At 46.3% G+C, this 20,861-nt stretch overlaps 1 long non-coding RNA gene across 1 annotated transcript; it reads left to right on the forward strand.

The window, feature by feature from the left end:
• The first annotated feature begins 56 nt into the window (after nt 1-56).
• LOC123001382 (uncharacterized) lies at nt 57-19,147 on the forward strand. The gene is made up of 3 exons (XR_006410206.3): nt 57-241; nt 16,115-17,387; nt 17,652-19,147. It is a non-coding gene; the product is annotated as an uncharacterized LOC123001382 (long non-coding RNA).
• The last annotated feature ends 1,714 nt before the right edge of the window (nt 19,148-20,861 follow it).

The following is a 20,861-nucleotide window of genomic DNA, read 5'->3' on the forward strand; positions in this document are numbered from 1 at the left end:
CCCACGGCCTTCGCCCCCGCCCCCTGCCCCGCCCCGCCCCGTCCCCGGCCCGGCCAGGCCCGGCCCCAACGCTCGCCTCCGAGCCGGTTCCGCAGGGCCGCCGGACCAGTCCCGCGTGCCGGGCCCGGGCCGCCGCCGCCTCCAGGGAGCCTGCCCTGACCACCCAGCCTTTCGGCGCCGTGGGTACAGGTCATCCCCGGGCTGACACATTTCCTGCTTCTCTGACTGCATCGCCCACGAGGTAGTACAATCGGAGAGGGGGCTGCGAGGGTGGGTCGGGGAGCCAAACACACTCTCTCGCGTTTACCGGTCTCTCCGCTAGGGCTAGGTTAGCGCCCTGCCTGGAATACCGAAGTGCGCAATAAATACTTGTTGAGGGAGCGAAAGAGTGAATGAATGAGTAGAGATTTGTGCAGCTCTCCACAGTAGGCTTTTAAACCTCAAGCGGACGGATATCTTGACCTGGATTTGTTTTTGTAAATTACACAGACACGTGCGCAGCTTAGCTTGAATAAATGGGATTCACAATTTCCCACCTCAGACCAGCACCAAAGCCTCGCAAAGCCCACAGCTAAATGTTATTCGGGGCATTTAGTCAAATAGACTTAGGTTTTGGTCTACCGCGTACAAGCCAGGAAATTTCCGGAAAGCTAATCTCCCTGGGCACAGTTACCTCGTCTATAAATTAAGAATAATAAAATCTATGTCAAACGCGTTGTGAGAATTAGATGAGATCATGTGTTGTATGTAAAGCGTTTGCCCAGCTGCCCCGCCACACAGACCATGTATACCGTAGTATCTAAAATGGTCGTTATTTTTAGTATTATTACTGAACTAGTAGGTAATAAAAACTGTAGGAAAAACGTAAAAAAAAAAAAAAAGGCCACCTTTCACCTTAATACCCTGTACCTGTGGGACTGTCACCTGCCCAAGAAGCCTCTCCAAGTCCCTCCTCTCCTCCCCGCCAAGAATTAACTGGTGTTGATTTTTTCAAGAGCTGTAGAGCTGGCTTTCCTACAGGGTTTTCAACCAGCCTTTGGCTGGCCCATCTCTTAATTAACAAGTGTTTATTTTATTGCAAAGGCAGTGAACAGTTTCACCGCTGGGGCAATCTACTAGGTCCTCCTCTTCCCCTGGCCCCTGTCTCCACACCCGGAGGCGTCTTCTCACTTTTACTGTCAGCCTCCTGCTCCTCATTTAATGCAGCAGTGAGGAAAGTGTCCTGGCATCAGATGGCACTGGGCCAGAATTCCAGCCCATCCCTGTTGGGCTTTGGGCACCTCAGTCCCTGCAGGGGTAAACTGTAGAGAATAAATTACTGATCGGTGGCATTGAGAGAGAATTGGTGACCCAGTCTCTGAGTGAAGTTCCTGGAACATGTAAGTGTTTAATAAAAGGCAACTATTGGTTGATTAGTTTAACAAGCATTTAGGGAGCATCTACTGAATGGTACAGGTGCTGGAAGAGTGAGGAAAATAAGCATGTGGGAGGTGAGATGCCTGTCTTCAAAGGAGGTTGAGTTCTAGGAGATGAGACAGGGGTGCACATACCACCACGTATACTAGGGCGGAGGGATGAGGGGACATGTATGCCATTAAATACGAAATTAGCAAGCCTCGAGTTCCAAACTAGGGCAACAGTATTACCGTGTGGCTTGCTTGAATTCATTATAATTGTAAATGCCATTTTCCTCTAAATATTATGTACATAACTTCCCAAGGCCACTGCTAAAAATTAATGAATAATTTTATGAGGCAAGCAGAGCCATTTGATGTAGGATTCAGTCCCTTAATAAGGTGACTCCAAATGCTTCCTTATACTAGTAATAACAACTATATCGCGTCTTAGTGAAAGCACCATAATTTATAAGTTAAAGCTCCGTATCTTGCAATGCATGTCTAAGAAGGGAAGTTCACACATTGTTGCACTAATGACCTTCAATGAATCATACCTCCGTGTCCACGGGGCCTTGCTGCAGCCCCTCTCACGCTGACCCTGGGCTAGGTTATGTGACATGCTTGGGCCACTGGGACATAAGCAAACATGGAAAAAGCAGAGACGACCAATGAGTCCTTGTGCCTTGTGCTCGCTGTCTTGGAATGCCGTGAAGGAAGGGAAGACAGAGATTATGATGAGGGTAGGTCTATGAAAGACACACCATGCTGGTCCCTGTGTGACACTGAAAAGGGGACAAGGACTCACACTCAGGGTAAATCAGGAAACACTGCCTGGTGCATCGGCCATGTGCCCTGTTCTGTGCTGCGGATACATTGTATCCACAGTGAAGCAGGACGGGGAGGTCTCAGAGCATTTGCAGAAGGGAATTGGGTTCGTGGCCTCGCTGCAGCTGGCAGGGGCAGAGGTCGGCAGCGTATGTTCATAAACCTGCTCCTTGCGCCCCGTACGTGCCTGCTGAATGGTCTCTACAGCGGCGGTCCCAGGCTCACCCTTGGACAGCAGCAGGTCTGTGGCAAGGTTTTGGCCATTCAGCGGCAACCCGAGAGTCATAAGAGCAATGCAAAGCTAAATGTTTTCCTTTCTTGTATCAGTGAATATTATATTTGTGATAGTTGGGGAGTTTTAATTTTGGTCATTTTTTGGCAAAATGAAAAGTTGGCAACCTCAGTTTCACCCCCAACCGTTTTTGTAATGGTACTAGTCCGTGCAATCTGGAAGCCTCAGAAATGACCAGTTTTCGATCTCAGGCACCTGGCCAAGCCCTGCAAGGTCTCCGCAGACTCAGTATCCCAGTCTGTTGTTGTTGTTGTTGTGATTATTGGTTTAGTCACGTGCGCCCAGCAGCCTCGGTTTCCCTTTCTGCCTCACCTCTACTTGGCAGTCGTCTAGCTGCGCTGGTTAGAACATGGGGCTAACGAGGCTCCACTCCCAGGACTACATCTGTGCCCATGGTTCTGGAGATGTTCTGCTGGGAATGAAGCCCTGGGTTTGAGGTCTGGTCAGTGACTGTGTGTGTGTGTGTGTGTGTGTGTGTGTGCGCGTGTGTGTGTCCCTACAGTCACATGCACGTGAATATGTGCTTGTGGCAGGGCGAGTCTTTCATAGGTCACCAAACACTGTTCTACCAAAGGAAAGCCACTTAACCCTAAGAAGAGATACTGTTTTTAGTCTCTGTTAACAAAGGGGAAAACTGAGACCTCAAACATTTAAGTAAGGCCTGGCTGAATACAGAGGTCAAACAATTAACCCCTTTAGGTGTGAGTTGAACTTCAATCTGATATGAATTCCTGGAAGCCTGACCTCATGGAAAGACTTTTTTAGAACTAGGCAAGGAGTGAAATTTATCTTCCCTAATCCTCAAGGGGAAAATACCCAACTTTGCATACTTCAGGACTAGTAAGGCATTGAGTCCCAGCCATTTGCATTTCCACCAGAAGCGAGCCTACCCATTCCATCCACTTAGCTAGAATTTGAATTCCTCTGAGAAAACTACTGTCTAAGTATTATAATAAAAATGTCTTTTTCTTACTGGTAGTAATGTCGAGTGTATTTTTTTAAGCAAAGACTTTGAATAAAATTATACTTACTCAATTCTACAGTAAAGGTAGCCTTGCCCACTTCCAGAAAGCTGTAAAATCCCATATAAGGAAAAGTTTAAAGATCTCTGCTTTCATTTGTATGGAAGCAACGGAGCCCTCATGACAAGTTCAACCAAGATCTTCATGCTCACTGCCTCGGGTTTTGTGAAATTTAAGTCTTAAGCTAAAGGAGGGGAAGGAATCCCTACCCCTTCCCCGCTGCCAGCAACCAGAGCAAACTCTCAAGCCAAGAACACCAGTGGCTTCTTTCAATTCAATTTCTTCACAACTTTCTCCCTGCTGGCAAATGTTAAGTTTCTATTTTGGGAGAAATGAGAGCTTCATTAACTTGCCTGTCTTCATGCTTCTCTAACTCCTTTAGAGTTTCTTTTTTTTTTTTTTTTTTTTTTTTTTTTTAGTTTGGTTTGGTTTGGTTTGGTGTTTGCTTGGGGAAATAAGACCACACTAACAACACCCCCCCACCCCAGAGTCCCGTTAAAGGCAGAATAGTCCACATGGGTAGGATGGAAGTTCCACAGGTTGTAAATAGTCCACTTCAGGTTTTAAATTCCAAACCGAAAAGCAGCACTTCTTAATTATCTTAACTCTCAGATCCATAATGTCAAGATCGTCATCAATGACTCCTATACCGGCTGTCCCTTTTGGTCTGGCACACTTCTAATATCAAAAGGTGTTTCCAAAAAACTGTGTCCTTGTCCCCAGTTGAGCTTCCTCATTATCAGAAAGCACTGATCTGATTTCTACCTATGCTTAACTTTTCAATCAGTCCACATGTATTTACTGAGCACCTTGGACGTGGAGGCAGTGTATTGAACTTTGTGGGTACAGAGGCAAGCAAAAAGACATAGCCCTTTCCCTCCCTAGAGAAGCTCACAGACCAGTGGAGAGAAAAATAAACATATAATTACAAATTCTGCTAAGTGTTTTGAAGGAGAAGAACAAGAACTTAGAGAGTTTAGTAGAGAGACCTACTTTTAAATTGAGAGGTCTGGGAAGACCTTTCTGGAAGTGACCATTAGGCAGAGGCTTGAGAGATGAATGGGTATTGGCCCAGTGAGAAGCCCATTGGGTCCATGGCTCTTCTCACTCATGGCTTCTGTATCTCTTAGATAATGACCAAGATGAGGTATGCCCCTTCTCAGAGCCTCCTTCCTCTCAGAGAGGGGTCCTGGAAGCCCCGTCTCCACACAGGCACGGGGCAGGGACACCCCAGGTTCTGCCTCCTCCACTCAGCCCGCACTCTGCTCTCTGAACTCCTGGCTCCCCTTCGCAGCACTAAGGTTAGCCTTCCAAGTGAATATGGCTTAGGTTAACAGTGCAGGCGAGTCTCTTACCCGCTTCCTGCGTGTGTGTGCGGTCCCTACATCCAAGCTGTAAGCTCTTGGAGAGCAGGTGGCTCTGCGTTGGTCTCCTATTGTGGTGCTCACAGTGCCTGGAAGAGAGCTTGGCTAGCAGCTACTGTTCAGTGAACACCCATTCAATGGGATTGAATTGTACCTCAGCATTCAGTAGTGCGACAAACATCTGATATGAAATCACAGCCGAATTAGGTAAGGTGTGCGTTAGAAAAGAAGAAAAGAAGCCGGCATGAAGTGCATGGGTGTGGATGTGCTCCCTGACGTTCGAGGCGTCACCTTGAATGGCTTTGACTCTGTCAGGCCACACTTCCTCAGTTCTAAGACTCCGCCACGGTAGGACCAACACAGATTTAACTACAGTTACCTTCCTGAGAGTGGGGAGGAAGGCAGGGCTGCTTTCCACGTATACACATATTGAGAGCCGTCTTATGATTTCAGAAGCATCGGAATGTTCCCAGAAGGTATGTCTTAGAGTTAAGGAAAAAAAAAAAATCAGGAGCGCCTGGGTGGCTCAGTCGGTGAAGCGTCTGCCTTCCTTTCAGGTCATGATCTCAGGGTCCTGGGATCAAGCCCCGCATGAGGCTCCCTGCTTGGCGGGAAGCCTGCTTCTCCCTCTCCCTCTGCCCCTCCTCCCACTCGTGCTCGCCTGCTTGCTCGCTCACTCTCAAATATATAAATAAAACCTTTCAAACAGTATCAGTACTCCTCACTTCTTTTCATGGGATGTAAAGTAAACTTTCTCTTTTGCCTGCCTCCTGTGCACACCATTATCCTTTCTTTTTCCTTTCTTTTTCTTTAAAAACAATTTTTTTCAATAATAGTGCCTCAGATTCCTTCTGACAAACTATTCTTCCTTATTAGATAGTCTGCTGAAGTATTTCATCAAGACGACTAGCTTTCCCTTAGTGAAAGGAAGGGCAACTGAATGTTCAGGCCACCCAGACATGAACAGAATGTGGAACAATGATCAGAGAGTCAAACACCTGGCCATGGATGGGAGCTTACTCATCCCGGAGGTGGGATGCAGATAAGACAGTCCAGAAGCTTCTCCCCCAAAGACCCCTTAAAGCTGCCTGTTTCCAGAGTTAGTTTCTGTTATTTATAGCCAAAGAATGCTAAACGGTTCAGTGCCCTTGACCATCTAGAAGAGGAGTTTTTAACCTGGGGTCCACTGGCTTGGAAACGGTCCATGGATGGGCATGAGGTCCACAAACATGATATAAATTTGGGGTCTGTAGACAAATCCATTTTTTTGGTGAGAAGGTCTGCAGACAGCTTTTTGTTAGATTCTCAGAGGGATCCCTGGCTGAAACAGATTAGAAACCATCGATCCCAGAGGAAGGGTTCTTAACTAAGGTCTGTGAGTGAGCTGGGATAGGGGAAGATTATGTCTTCGTTTTCACAAACGTACATTCATGTTCCATTTAATTATGAACACAAGCAACAAGCTACAGTATTATTAGCAATACCTGTGACTTTGCCACCAGTAGAAATCAGATATTTTCATATCACATTATAGTGTTGCAGACATCTCAAAATATAATTTACACCTCTCACTACTTTAAAATTACAGTGTTATTAGACCCACAGCTAGATCTTGCTATTGAATGTGTTAATAAAGAAGCATCTGTATTATTTGACCACCAAATACTTCAGTATTTTATAACTGCATCTCAATATAATTGGTTTCCTTTGGAATCCTGTATGCTTTGTTTTATTCAGATCATTGTTCTGAGAAGAGGTCCAAGAACTTCCTCGGACTACCAAGGGGTCAGTGATATAAAAAGTTTAATAGCCCCCTTAGGAGAAACTTCGTAGGCCGGTCTCCTAGTCTACCTATATTGATTCGAGAAAACTAGGCTCTATCCTGCAGTCTCCCTCCTTCACAACTCGACATATTGGCTCCCAGCATCGCGACCTCTGAATTCTTCCAACACAGCAGGCATTGCTGGTGGCCCGGAGCAACACACAAACTCCCATGTGTCATAGGAAAGAAACAAAAGCAAAATATATAAATACATAAATTTTCTAAAGGAAGAGAAAGAGAGAGAGATCCAGAATAGGTAAATCCCTAGAGACAGAAAGCTGGTTAGTCGTGGCCAGGGGCTGCAGGGAGGGGACATGAGGACTGCTTAATGGGGAGCACGGCTGCCTAATGCATGCAGGGTTTCCGTTGGGGGTGATAGGACCATTACGGAAGTCCATGGAGGTGACGTTACACAGCACAGCACTGCGAGTGTACTAAATGCCATTGAATTATACGCGGTAAAAGGCGCTAATTTTATGTTACGTGAATTCCATCTCAATAAAACATAACAAAGTAATAAATAAGTAAGAGGAAACTCCATTATAAATTCACCTGGGAATTCAAGGTCCTACTTAGGGGAATAAAGAAAATAGAAAATAGATCCCAGGGTTTTATGATCTTTTGTTTCCCTCTTGCCCCCGCACCCTGCCCTCCCCCCAAGTTGCTCATGTACACTGCAATTTTCGATCACTTATGAAATTGCTAATGTGTACTTTAGCCTACACATTAAATTCCGGTTTGCACTTCTGCATATTAAAACACACCACTAAATACACATCTGACAAGCTATATTTTAAACTTCAAACAAGGTTTTATTGTGCCTGGATGCATTTTAATATACCTACTAAATTTTAGCTGGAGTGAAAAATGGCTGGCAACGATGATTGATAAGGGAGGGTAGAGTCCCTCCCTTTCTATCCCACACATTCTGCTTCTGCTTGGGGCACCAGGGATTGGCAGCCCCCACTGCTTGAGAGCTCTAGAGAGCTTTCCGGAAAAGATTTCAGACATGCTCTTATTGCCTCAAGCAGGGCATGAGGGGGATCACCGCAAGCCTTCCCTTTCCAGTAACTTACCCGGCCCCGGGACCTCAGTGCATCCCATTAAAGACTTTTGGTCTTTGCAAGAACTCGGTCAGAGCAGGCTTGGATTTACCTTCCACAAGCCCCTCTCAGAGCCTTCCTAATTCCCTCTCTGCCAGGATTCTGAAATTCCTTTCCTGCTCACCAACCACTGTGGCTGCCCACAGCCTGCAGGAGAATGCCCAGACAGCTCAGCCCAGAAAGGGAAAACCAGAACTGACATTTTTTGAGGCACAGACAGTGCCCAGTGCTGGGCTAGGGCTTCACATCAGGTATCTCATTTCATTTCAGGAAGAGCACCACTGTTTCTTCCTGGCCATTCAGGGGCTGAGGAAACCAGGCACGGCATCGCAAAAAGTCACACTGGTCTAGCCTGCGCCATGTTTCCCTGCCACTCTTCTTCGCAACCTTTTTTCCTCTGCTGTTTTGGACTGTTCCACCAGGGTCCTCTACTCCTCCTCCCTCCCCCCCCCCCCCACTGAGGGTAGAGACTGTGTCTTCTTCCTCTTTGCATTTACTGCAGTACCCAGTAGGAAAGAAACAGCTTGATTCTCTCAATCAGCAAGAGATCTGCTTTTTCAGGCCCGAGCCCTGCGCCTCTATCCCAGCTCCTGTGCATCTCTTCCCTCTGCACCCCGGAAGTCGAATGGGGCTCCAAGTCTTTCTCTCCTGCCTGCCCTGCATAGGTGAGCCAGGCCTCACTGAGAGCTCTTTTCCTGCTACACCATCTCTCCTAGATACAGCCTGCTTCCCCTTATAGCTGGAAGATGAAAAGGGCTCTTTTTACCCTTTACATGTCTAATGACATCATCCCTTTCAGGCAGGGACTTGGGGAAATTCATAGCAAATGAAGTATGGCCGCTTATTCAGAGAATGAGTAGCCTGTCTCCAGGTGTCTGAAGGCTGGGGTGAGGGGGTGGTATGTGGTTAGTATTGGCAGGAAGCTGAGGTGCAATGGAATTAAGCACCTACAGGACAGGACAGAGGCCTTGGGAGGGGGACATGGTGGGGAGACACAGCTGCCTGCAACATGAGATTTCAGCAATGTTGGAAGAACCCCAAAGATCCCCAACCATGTTCCTTTGAGCTTGTAATGGTTCCTTCTTTCCTTTCATGTTCAAAATTCCTAGCACCCAGTTCTTCTCTGTTTTGGGTTATGTGGCTCTTTCCCTGATGACCCATCTTTGCTAGAAGTGCAGGTTGGGAAGATTAATTTGGGGGGCAGTAATACCCACATATTTTCTGGGAACGTGGGGCCAGCTGGGGAAGGGCAAAGAAGGCCAGAACGAGTAGGCTTCACTCAGTTTCTGCAGAGGACTAATTGTCACTCTGGGGACACTTTGACAGGTACAGGGAGTCAAGAATGCAGGACAAGGAGTCAAGAATAGGGTAGGAGAGTAAGGAAGAGTTTACAGGGGGAAGGACTGATGGGGAGTGGGGAGGACACTGAAAGTCCTTGACGCAGGTCAGCCTGACCGGTTCCCTGAGATGGACAAGCCCAGGCTGGCCCGGCAGCAGCCCAGGGAACTCCAGCCGCTATAATGACAGGCTGAAGATGAGAGTTCAGGGAAGCAGCTGGGACCAGGTGGAGCCACGGAGACTTGAAGGAGCAGTCAGCCAAGAGCTACAAGCAGGCAGGAAGTTGGAATGAGTGACGTCATAGCTTCCTGCTGTAGGACAAAGCCCCAGCCCGGCGTTTGTGGGAAGGGAAGGGAAGTGGAGGGGTGGCCTTGAAAAGCCAGCAGCCCCTGCAGCAGAGGGACTGATGGACTGAGCCATTTCTTCACGGGAGATCCAGGTGCAATGTAGGGTCTGAGAATCAGGAACAAGGCAGAAGCACATCGAGCCCTGTGAAAACAAGGTCTTCAAAGACAGAGGCACCAGGGTTTTAAAAATTATTATTTTTTGTGGCCAAAAACACAACATAAGATGAACCATTTTAACCAATTTAAAGTGTGTAATTCAGCAGCATTAAGTACGTTCACAGGGCTGTGCGACCATCACGGCTATCTGGTTCCAGAATATTTTCATCACCCCAAATGGAAACCCCATGCCCATTAAGCAGTCGCTCTCCATTCCCTTCTCCCCACCAGCCCCTGGCAACCATAATTGCTCTCTGTTTCCATGGATTTGTCTGTTCTGGGTGTTTCATGTGAATGGAATCATACAACCTGTAGCCTTTTGGGTCTGCCTGCTTTCATTTAGCATGTTTTTGGGGAGTATCCATGTTATATAGCATGTGATGATTAATTTTCTCTGTCCACTTGACTGAGCCATAGGGTGCCCAGATATTTGGTCAAACATTCTGGGTGTGACTGGAAGGCTGTTCCTGGTTGAGACTAACATTTGCGTGGATAGACTGAGAAAAGGAGATTGCTCTCCCCCGTGTGGGTGGGCCTCACCCAATCCGTTGAAGGGCTGACTAGAACAGAAAGGCTGAGTAAGGGAGAATTGGTTCCGTCTCTATTTTCAAGCCTGACTGTTTTCAAGCTGGAACATCAGTCCTTTCCTGCCTTTGGACTCAGATCTAGACTGGAACCTACATCATCTGCTCTCCTGAGTTTCCAGCCTGCAGACCGCAATCTTGGGACTTGTCGGCCTCCATAATCACGTGACATAATTCCTTATATATATGACATAATATTAATGTATGACATATATTAATATATAGTATTTATATTTATTAATAGATAATATTAATATATGAGAAAGAGATGTATATATCTTCTATTGGTTCTGTTTTTCTGGAGAATCCTGGCTAATACGTAACATGCATCGGTCCTTCGTTCCTTTTAATGGCTGAGTAATATTCCCCCATATGGACATACTGCATTTCTGTTTATTCACTTGCTAGTTGAAGGGCATTTGGGTTTCCACCATGTACCATGTTTTGAATCCTGATGAAGTCAAGTCATTGATCCTCTCTGGGCATCTCTTTCATCACATGTGAACTTCTCACAAGGATTAAATGCTATAAAGCACATAAAAGCCGGACACAGAAAGGGAAATCAACAAATGGGTGTGTCCTTAACTGAAATGGGGACCCAGATCAAAGTGGGCCCAACAGCAGAACCATCTTGCAGTAGATTCGGGATCCTCAGATCCCCCCCCCAAATCAGAAACAGGCCCAGAGCCAGGGCAGGTGGAGCACAAGACATCTTAGTTCTGAGGGCAGGAAATTGGACCCTTCCTTGCCCCCCATCCCTAGCACACGCACTTAGGGAACTGAGGCTCTAAATCAGGGCCCCAAAGCATGAGTGTACCTCTGTTTCACAGTGTCTTGGGCCAATAAATATGATGAGGAAATACCTCACATTTAACGTGTTAGAAATACCACACGTTTGCAAAGGTCTGAAAGAGAATGCACACTGCTGTCCTGCCCGATCTTAAAAACAAGTGTTCTTCAAGTGTGTTTACAACTTTTGTTCAGATTATTCTATAGCACGCACTCACATTATATAAAACTTGTGAAAAAATAACACCTATCATTCCCTAAATCACAGTAATTTCCTAAGTTTACACTCACATTCGTTTCTTTTTTTTTTTTATGTTCTGTAACTGTAAATGTCTCTCTCAAAGATGTCATAAAAGGCAACCTGAAAAGTGAGTTTAAATGCACTGAGTCTTCTTTGCTAAAGTCACACAGACAGAATAGCTTATTTCATGTTCAGAGGTGGCCAATTCAATGGCCAACCTAAGAGCACTGGCCTGGGGTTCACAAGGTTCAGGGTGGATGGCCTAGTGAGGCTACGGACATGTCCCTTAACTGCTCCGAGCCTCAGTTTCCTGATCTGTGCAATCCATTCATTCAGCAGCACTCCCCGAGGCCCACTGGGCACCAGGCACTGTGCCAGGCTCCGAGGTTGCAGAGATGAGTAAGACCCACACTCCTTACCCCCAGAAACCCATAGTCAAGCAGGAAAATAGCTAACACACTTACTCCCTTACTGTGAGCCAGGGACTGTTGTGCATTTCACATGTGTTAGCCCATCAGATCCTTCTAAAAGCCCTATTCTTATCTTCATTTCACAGATAAGAAAACTTAAAGCTCAGAGCAGTGTAGTCATTCTCAGGGCGGGGCAAAAGCAAAGGCAGGCAGTCTGGCTTTAGAGGCTGCCCTGTTAATCCCCGCAGGAGGATGCCCCCATGTGTAATTTACATGATAGGACTCCATGCAAATGACACGGGAGCATAGAGCTGAGCAATTGATTTTACCTGCACAAAGTTACGGAAGGTATCAGACGTGGCTGCATACCTTGGCCGAGAAGACAGAGTAGGATCTCACCTGGCAGGGGTGGAAGAGAGAAACAGAGAGCTGAGAGCAAGAGCAAAACTTGAGGTGGCCGAGTGTGTGGCGTGGTCGGGAGTGTGAAGAAGCCCCTGGTGAAAAGATCAAGGCCATACAGTGAGAATGAAGACTAAGGACACAGGGTCTACCCTGCAGGCGCTTCCAGTCCTTAATCCTGTGATTTGCTGCATATTAAATCTACAGTCCTTCATTTAAGGACATGGGCTGTTTACGTCTACATTAGCAATCAGACTGGGGTTTAAGAAAGCATAGACCTCTCTCTCCTAACACCTGAATTTTCGTTAATCAGTTTAATATAGTGTGTGGTGTATTTCGATATGCATATTGGAATATCTGATATTTACTGAGCAAACATGTTGAGCGTGAAATCAGTGCACAGCCTCCTCTCCATTCTGACTGTACCGCCATGGTGAAGGACGAGCCTCAGGTTCTGCCTGCAGCCCCTGCTTCCCTCAGTCTGCGCCCTGCCTTCTGTGGAGCATTAATCTAATCACTCCCTGATTTCCCGGGTTCTCCCTCATTTCCATGGCCGGCCACTGCATAAGCCCGTCTTCTTTGGCACAGCATTCAGCGCCTTTCTCCATCCTTTGTGGTCTAGCCCTCAACACCGTCTCCCACCACTTGTCACCCTCCACCCTCACTCCATCTCCTCCAAGTTCCAGCCCACACTAACCACTCCCCATCCAAAGCGCGTGCACCTGCAGCTTCTCTGACAGCTCCAGACAGCTGGTCACTCCCTCCTCCCACAGCTCTCTGCTCTTAACTGAATACCAGTTCTTCCCCGACCATTCGGCTCTGTCTGAAACACTTAGGTATGTTTCCCCAAGGCTCACATGGCCTGCTTATAATGTGGTCACTCAGCCAACAAATGCAAACACATCTAGTGACCATATGAACACCTGGCCTGTTAATCTATAAATATTGACACGGTCAAGTGGTCACTACTTAACAAAGAAATGTATAGGGACTTTTTTTTAGCCTTTTACTTAATATTCTTAAGATAAATTCATTTGTTCATCCACTAAATAGATATTGAGCACTCCTCTGTTCCGTGCACACACTAGACATTGGTGATAGAGCAGTGAGCAAGGCAGGGGTTAGCAAACTGCTACCATGGAGCTTACAGAACATTCTAGATGGGAAAAACAGACGGGCATGAGAAAAGGGTAAACATGACCCTGACAGGCTCCAGTAAGTGCTCCTTAGCAGGAAAGGGTATCATAATTGCAGGGAGCTGCTTAGAGGCAGTGGTCAGGGATAGCTTCTCCAAAGAGGCCACGTTTGCTCTGACATCTGATGAAGGGACACAGGCCAGCCATGAGTAGAGCTGAGGCAACAGCATCCTGAGCCAAGGGGATAGCAAGTGCAAAGGTCCAGAGGTGGAGAAGGGCTCTGCAAGTATTTGGAAGGGAAAGGAACAGAGTGTGGCCACTGGGAAAGTTCAAAAGGAGAACTAGGGCTGTCACAAGATGAAGTGACAGAAAGCATGTGGAGTGAGAGTGGGAGCTCAGTAAATGCCAGGGGCTTATCAGTCATCATCATCATCCTCAGAGCCTGGAAAGATAGAAGAGAGATCACGCAGGTCACTGCAGCCCATGGTAGGAAATGCGCGTTTTAACCTAAGAACAATTGCGAGTCATTGATGGGGTTTTAGCATTGTTCCCCTGGCTGCTGAGGGGCGGGGGGATGGTCAGAACAGGACAAGAACAGAAGCAGGGAGAAGAACTAGGAGGCCTTTATAATAATTGGGACAGGAACCCAAAATGGCTAAAATTAACAACACAAGAAACAACAGGTGTTGGTGAGGATGCGGAGAAAGGGGAGTGCTCTTACACTGTTGGTGGGAATGCAAGCTGGTGTGGCCACTCTGGAACACAGTATGGAGGTATCTCAAGAAGTTAAAAATAGAACTACCCTATGACCCAGCAATTGCCCCTACTCGGTATTTACCCAAAGGATATAAAAATACAGGCTCGAAGGGGTATATGCATCCCAATATTTATAGCAGCATTATCAACAATAGCCAAACTATGGAGAGAGCCCAAATGTCCACCAGCTGATGGATGAAGATGATGTGGTGTGTCTGTGTAAACACACCCCCCCCACACACACACTCGAATATTACCCAGCCATCAAAAATAATGAAATCTTGCCATTTGCAGCAACGTGGACGGAGCTAAATTGTATTATGCTAAGCGAAATAAGTCAGTCAGAAAAACATACGATGTCACTCTTATGTGGAATTTAAGAAAAAAATCCGGTTGAACATATGGGGAGGGGGAAAAGAAAAAAAAGAGAAAGGGAAACAAGTCATAAGTGACTCTTAACGATGGAGAACAAACTGAGGGTTGATGGAGAGAGGTGGATGGGGGATGTCTAGATGGGGGATGGGGATTAAAGAGGGCCCTTGTGATGAGCCCTGGGTGTTGTATGTAAGGGGTGAATCACTGAATTCTACTCCAGCAACCAATATTGCACTGTATGTTAGCTAACAAAATTTGAATTAAAAAAAGATAATAATTAGGGCAGGCACTTCATAGGAAATGTTTAAACACTTACCTTTTATCTTCATACAATTCATAAAAAATGAAATTGTGCTTTTGAGTCAGTGATACACTTTTGACAGAAGATGTGTGTATCTTCTGATGTCTGTGTTGAGTGATGGACGAATTGATGTTGCTCTCTCAAGAATGCCGCGGGCTGTTTTCCAACGCCAACCACCAGTTCTCTGAGTCTCTGGGTACCACCTGTGTGCCCCGCGGTTCAGTTCAACTCTGACCCTAACGACCTGGGGTTAGCGCCACATCCCACAACTTAAACAGCTCGGCTCCACAAGACCTGCCTCACTCCAGACGTCAGTCCCAAGTCCCGAGGCACCTGTACTTCTGGCCAGTCGGCTATAAATCGTCAGTTCCCGCTCCCCTCCTCAGGTTTAGTAATTTGCTAGAAGGGCTCACAGAACTCAGGAAGACACCTTACTTACTATTATCAGTTTATTATAAAGGGTACAGTTCAGGAACATCCAAATGGAAGAGTTGTATGGGGCAAGGAAGTGGGGGGCAGTTCGTGGAGCTCCCGTGCTTTCCTTGGACATCTCCCAGCCCCTCAGTGTGTTCACCAACCTGGAAGCTCTCCAAACCCTGTCATTTAGGGGTTTTATGGAGGTGTCATCATGTTGGCATGATCCACGCAATCTCCAGTCCCTCCTACCTCCCCAGAGGTTGAGGGGGGAGGGACTGAAAGTTCCAGGCTTCTAATCAAGAGTTGGTCTTTTTGGCCACATGCTCCCATTCTGAAGCTATCTGGGGGCCCACCCAGAGTCACGTCTTTACAAAAAAAGATATTGCTAACATCCCTCACACTCAAGAAATTCCAAGGGATTTAGGATCTCTGTGTCAGGAACCAAGGACAAAGACCAAATATATATTTTCTATGTTGCCACACCCACCATTGGATTGATTTAAGTACTTTATCTGACAAGAACACTCTTGTTTATTACATCTAAAATAAAATATGTGGATAAATAAATAAAATAGGTTAATTTCCAGTGGCATTCTTGAGAGGGCAGCATAAATATAACTAACTGCTAAGATCTGCCTGAATGGCATATGTCATGCCAGGTAGACCTTGTCATTTTGTAATAACCCGTTGACTTCCTGGTGCATTACCCCCATCGCCCTATTAGTTCCCAAGGAACAGGCTTGGTGACTTTTGTGTGCATTTGTATAGGCAAATATTTAGCACAGTCCTTGGCACTTAATAGGTGTTCAATAAATATTTCCCAAATGTGTGAATGAATACTCGGTGTTATGGACTGAACGTTTGTGCCCCCTTCCCAATTCACCTATTGAAATCCTAGCCCTTGAGGTGACAGTTTTAGGATGTGAAGATTTGGGGAGGTGAGTGGGTCATAAAGATGGAGTCCTCATGGATAGGAATAGTGCCGTTATAAGAAGAAAAGATCTCTTTCTCTCTCTCTCTCTCTCTCTCTCTCCAAGCAGACACCAAGGAAGCCCATGTGAGTACATAACCAGGAAGTAAGGACCTCGCCAAGAGCCCAGCCCTGCTGGCACCCTGTCCAACGTCCAGCACTGTGAGACACAAATGTCCGTCGTTTAAACCGCCCACTCTGCGGCATTTCTTACAGCAGTCGAGCGGACTGACACATTATGGGAGCACCTTCGCATAAAACAGACTCTTCCCTTCAGACCTGCTGAATCCATCTGGGAAGAAAACAGAGACACAAACACTTAAATAATCATTATTTTCACAGTCCTCATGGGATAAAGGTGCTGATGTGTGGCTGGAGTGAACCCGGGCTCCAAACACACTTCGCTGTGTGTGCTTCGGTGCGTTACTGCTCTCCTCCTCTTCCCCATCGTTTTCTGCGAAGGGTGGTCGGTCGTGAGAAGGAGGTGATCCACGTAAAGTGCTTAGAGCAGAGCCTGGAATGCAGCAAATGCCGTCAATCTGAACCCCGGAGAGGGTATCATTTCTGTGCCGAGCAGCACCGGGGTAAGGCTACAGTGTCTGTTTGGGTTAATAAGAAACAAGATGAATAATGAGATGATGGAAAGCCGGTGTCCGTTGTCATCCTGTGAACCTCAGATGCTTCGCCTCAACCCAGCGGAAAGGTCTCTGGTCTTCAAAACAGCAACTCTCGTTGGCAGCCCCTTCCACTGCACCAAGACGTTGGCTGGGTCCTCCGCGGGTCCCCGCCGTGGAGTGTCAGCTTGGGAATGATCCAGGGCGTGCTGCCGCTGAACCATGTCCTAGAAGCCCGGGAGTCCGGTTTCGGCCAGAGGAAGGTTTGGGAGCCCGCTACTGCCAATTTCAGCGCGGTGTTGGCCACGTGCTGGCAGCGAGGCTCTGGGAAAATGTGACCTCTTATTTTACTATATTCCGCACAGGCCCGCTTGCAGAGCTGGCTTTTGGCCCCCGCCATGGAGCTGGTGCAGAGCAATGAAGCAGGGGCTGCTTGGCGGGGAAAGGAGGTTGATTCATGAGCCTGGGTGCTAGGCAGGTGACTGAGTGGCAAGCAAGCTACCGCTTGCCCACCTGGCTGCTCAGCCCTCTCCAGCTGGAACGCCGTGCCCTCCCAGCACTTTCCCCTGCCTCCTTGGCAATGGCGTGGATTTAAAATGCTGGGAACAAGACTCAGAGCCAAACTGCTCTTCTCCCCCCTCGCTCACGCCTCACCCCTCCCAACCATCACTATCAAAGGCATGTCACACTTCAGAAAACCCAACTGGAGAAGCCCGGCCGAAAATAAAGGTGATGTGCCAAGCCCTTGACATATCAAATTCTTCAGCTGCGCTTAAAACGGTATCTGATACATTTCCAGAGCATGACATTTTTACATAAGCCTGGATGTGATTATGGGGCTATCTGCCCATCTTCTAATGCTTCTCTTTGCTGCCCGAATCTCGTTCAATGACGCAGTCTGCTGCTCTTCCTCTCCATTACCTTTCACTTCTTCTCTTTATGCGTCATATTCACTTACACTGAAATTTATCATATATTTTATCTTTATTGTAGGGAGGCAGGAGATCACAGCGATGGAGTCTGACTGGCTGAGTTGGAATGTCAGCCTCCCCACCTACTAGTGGGTGACCATAACCTCTCCGTGCCTCAGTTGCCTGATGTGGAAAAATGGGGTTTCTGTGAAGCACAAATGAGATCATGCATACAAACTACTTGAAGGAGCACCTGCAACATAAGAAGCCCTCCCTCAGTGAATGTTTGCTGGTAATCTCGCTATTCCCCAAACCTCTGGTCAGTTACTCGTGTCATTACCTTCTTTCCTTTGTTAGCTCCACTCATTACAAACGTAACAGGCATTTAGTTCATTCTTCAGACTTTTTAATGGAATTGTTATGTATTTTAATTTATGATAATGGTGGAAATAATATGAAATAGCAGCAGTTAATATTTACTTAGTGTTTCCTGTGTGCTGGACTCTCTGCTCAGCTATTTACACGTGTCACCTCATTTAATCTGTCTAATTACTAGTTTCCAAAGGCTGGACATGGGCTCATGCTGGCACAAGACTAAATTTGTCATCAGTCTGAAGTCAAGACAGTGGAAAGCATTTTTCCTTAAAGATCTGTTCATTTGAAGAAATTAATCCTTCCTGCATTTTTTGGTCTTAAAATACTTTCTTTTATGGTGAGGGTAGATGATAGTTTCTTTTCTGGAACATTCCTACTTGGAAAAATAAGTGACTGTCAACCCTGTGTCAGTCACTAGACTTTGTTTGGTTTGGGTCCATTAAATCCAACAGTCTGAAATCTGTTCTTCATCACAAATCTGATGGGTAGCTATTATCATTCCCATTTTACAGATGAGAAGCCAAGACTGAGAGCGGTTATGGGACTTGCCCAAGGTCACACAGCTAGCAAAAGGTGACCCGAGCATCCTAGCTCTTAAGTTCTTGCTGATAACATTGATTCGTTCACTGAATGAATACCTACTACATTCAGGACTCATTCTCATAGCCACCCTGTGAGGAGCTGTGATTCCCTGTTTTACAGGATAATGGAACTTGAGGAGGTTAGGTATTTGCCAAGGCCCCTAGTCGGATTCCAATTCATTTTCCTTTTGCACCTACCATGTGCTGGATACCTTGATGGAAGCTAAGTCTATCACAAACAGCTAAAAAATGTGCTCTGGCCTCAAGGGGCTCACAGTCTGGGTGAGGAGACAATCAGGTTAGGATGCTCTCTGATAAGCCCCATACTGAGGTGTGTCTAAGGTACTTTGAGAACACCAGGGAGGGAGAAGTTTATTTTGACAGACATTTCTGACAATATTGTAATATCTTGCCATACTATATTTTAAAGAAGACTGTATGAAACTTAGGGTTTTGTGTCTCTACTTTTTATGAACACCTGGCAGGACATCTTTTCCATTAAGAGCATGTTTCTTGTGTTATATATAACATGATGCCCTGAGTAGTCATCTGGTGAGGATTTTCTGAAATCCTAGAGGCTAACACATTTGAAAGATTGAAAACCATTTTTAATAATACAAAAGGCATAACACACTTTAAATTCTGAAGCCTCTATTGGATCCCAAAGTGCCAGAACGTTTCTCCTTGGGCCGTTGACTGTGCCAGGTTGGCGCTTCGGCAAAGGACTGAGAACTTGATTGTACGCCCCTCCCCCCACACCACTGCCCCATTCAGATTTTTATCTAATGGTTTATAAAGAGTAAAATGGGAGGAAATACCAACAGCAGCTGAAGGTTAAATTGCATTAGGGCCAAAAAAAAAAAAAAAGGAAAAAAGTGTGAAGGCTGAACTCCACTTTAGTCCCCAAAGAGGTAGCAGGTGAAATGTCCTTAGGCCAAATTCTTCTCTTGGAACCGCGCTGTGGAGGCTGATGCAGACACACTGAGCAAAGAAACTCCCACTGACGTCAGTGCACATTTGGAGAACAGGCTATTCAAGCTGCAGTCAGGCAGACAGCCCTACAGCAAAGTCGTGCCCTTGGACTTCGCCTTCGAGGTTAATGTATCACAGTGTTTTCAAAGGTGTGGGCAGCCAGCTGGCTTCTGACACAGGGTATTGGGAATTGCCAAGTCTCAACCTTCAGGGAGGGATACGTTTCCTGGCCTAAGAGAGCACACGTCTCCACAATTTACAGTGTCCTTGAATCTTGTTCATTCGAAGCAAATGATTGTCTAACCCAACACATTAACAGGCTAGGCTTGCATCATCCTGTAAGTCTATTTTTTTAAATCAATTTCCCAGGGGTTCAGTCACTCTTTAACAAATATTTATTGAAGGACTTGCGGGAAGAAAGGTCCAGATGCATGGCAGAGCAAACATAGACCTACACGGTTCAATCCTGCATGAAGCTTAGAGTCTAGTTGAAAGCCAGACAATCAATCAAATCAATCCCACTAGTGAATGTGTAATACCAAATAGGAATTAATAGACTCGGGAGGAAAAGAAGGCTCTTTAAGAGTGAATCATAACGGAAGCTGACCTAGACTGAGGAGTGAGGTGTGAGGAAGCCGAGGAGGAGATTCCAGGAAAAGGCCAGGACATAGGAGGGCCAGGCAAACTAGAGAGCAGGGCAGCTTGTTGAAGGGCCGAGAGCTGGGCAGAGTTAAGGATTTGATCCTTATCCTAAGACTAATAGGTGCTCCCAGAGGGGCTAAGGTCAGGGTCATGTCTGATGTGGTCATACATGCCTCTGGGGAGGCTGCGCCTATAGCTGTGTAAAGAAGAGAGGGGTAGGTGGTTGTCAGTAAGTAGGAAGGCCAATTGGGAGACTATCATGTGGGTCCTGCCAAGACCTGATGGGACCGTGGCCTGGGATAGCAGCAATGGAGGGAGAGGAGAAAAGATACATCGGGTAAATGTGACTGGATGTAAGCGTGACGGGGAAGGAGTTTTAAGGCTGGTGCCTGACTCAGCTTCCACAGTAAAGTTTGGAGAGAAAAATGTGATATATAAGATACATATATATTTTTGGAATGTGTTCTCTGCTTACACAGAGTTGGGCCACACCTAGTTGAACATTTATGCAGGGTATCCCTTAAATCACCCATTTAAATTAGAGTTACATGTATCAGCACGGATCAATGTAAAAACACAATGTTGAGCAAAACAAAAAACACCTTGCAGGAGGGGTGTAGTATTATATTATTTGTATAAAGTTTTAAAATATGTAAAACAATACTATGAATTATTTATGAATTCATACATACATGGTTTAAGAATATGCAAATAAATGATAA

Source organism: Ursus arctos, unplaced genomic scaffold, assembly GCF_023065955.2.
Source record: "Ursus arctos isolate Adak ecotype North America unplaced genomic scaffold, UrsArc2.0 scaffold_22, whole genome shotgun sequence".
Taxonomy (NCBI): Eukaryota; Metazoa; Chordata; class Mammalia; order Carnivora; family Ursidae; genus Ursus; species Ursus arctos.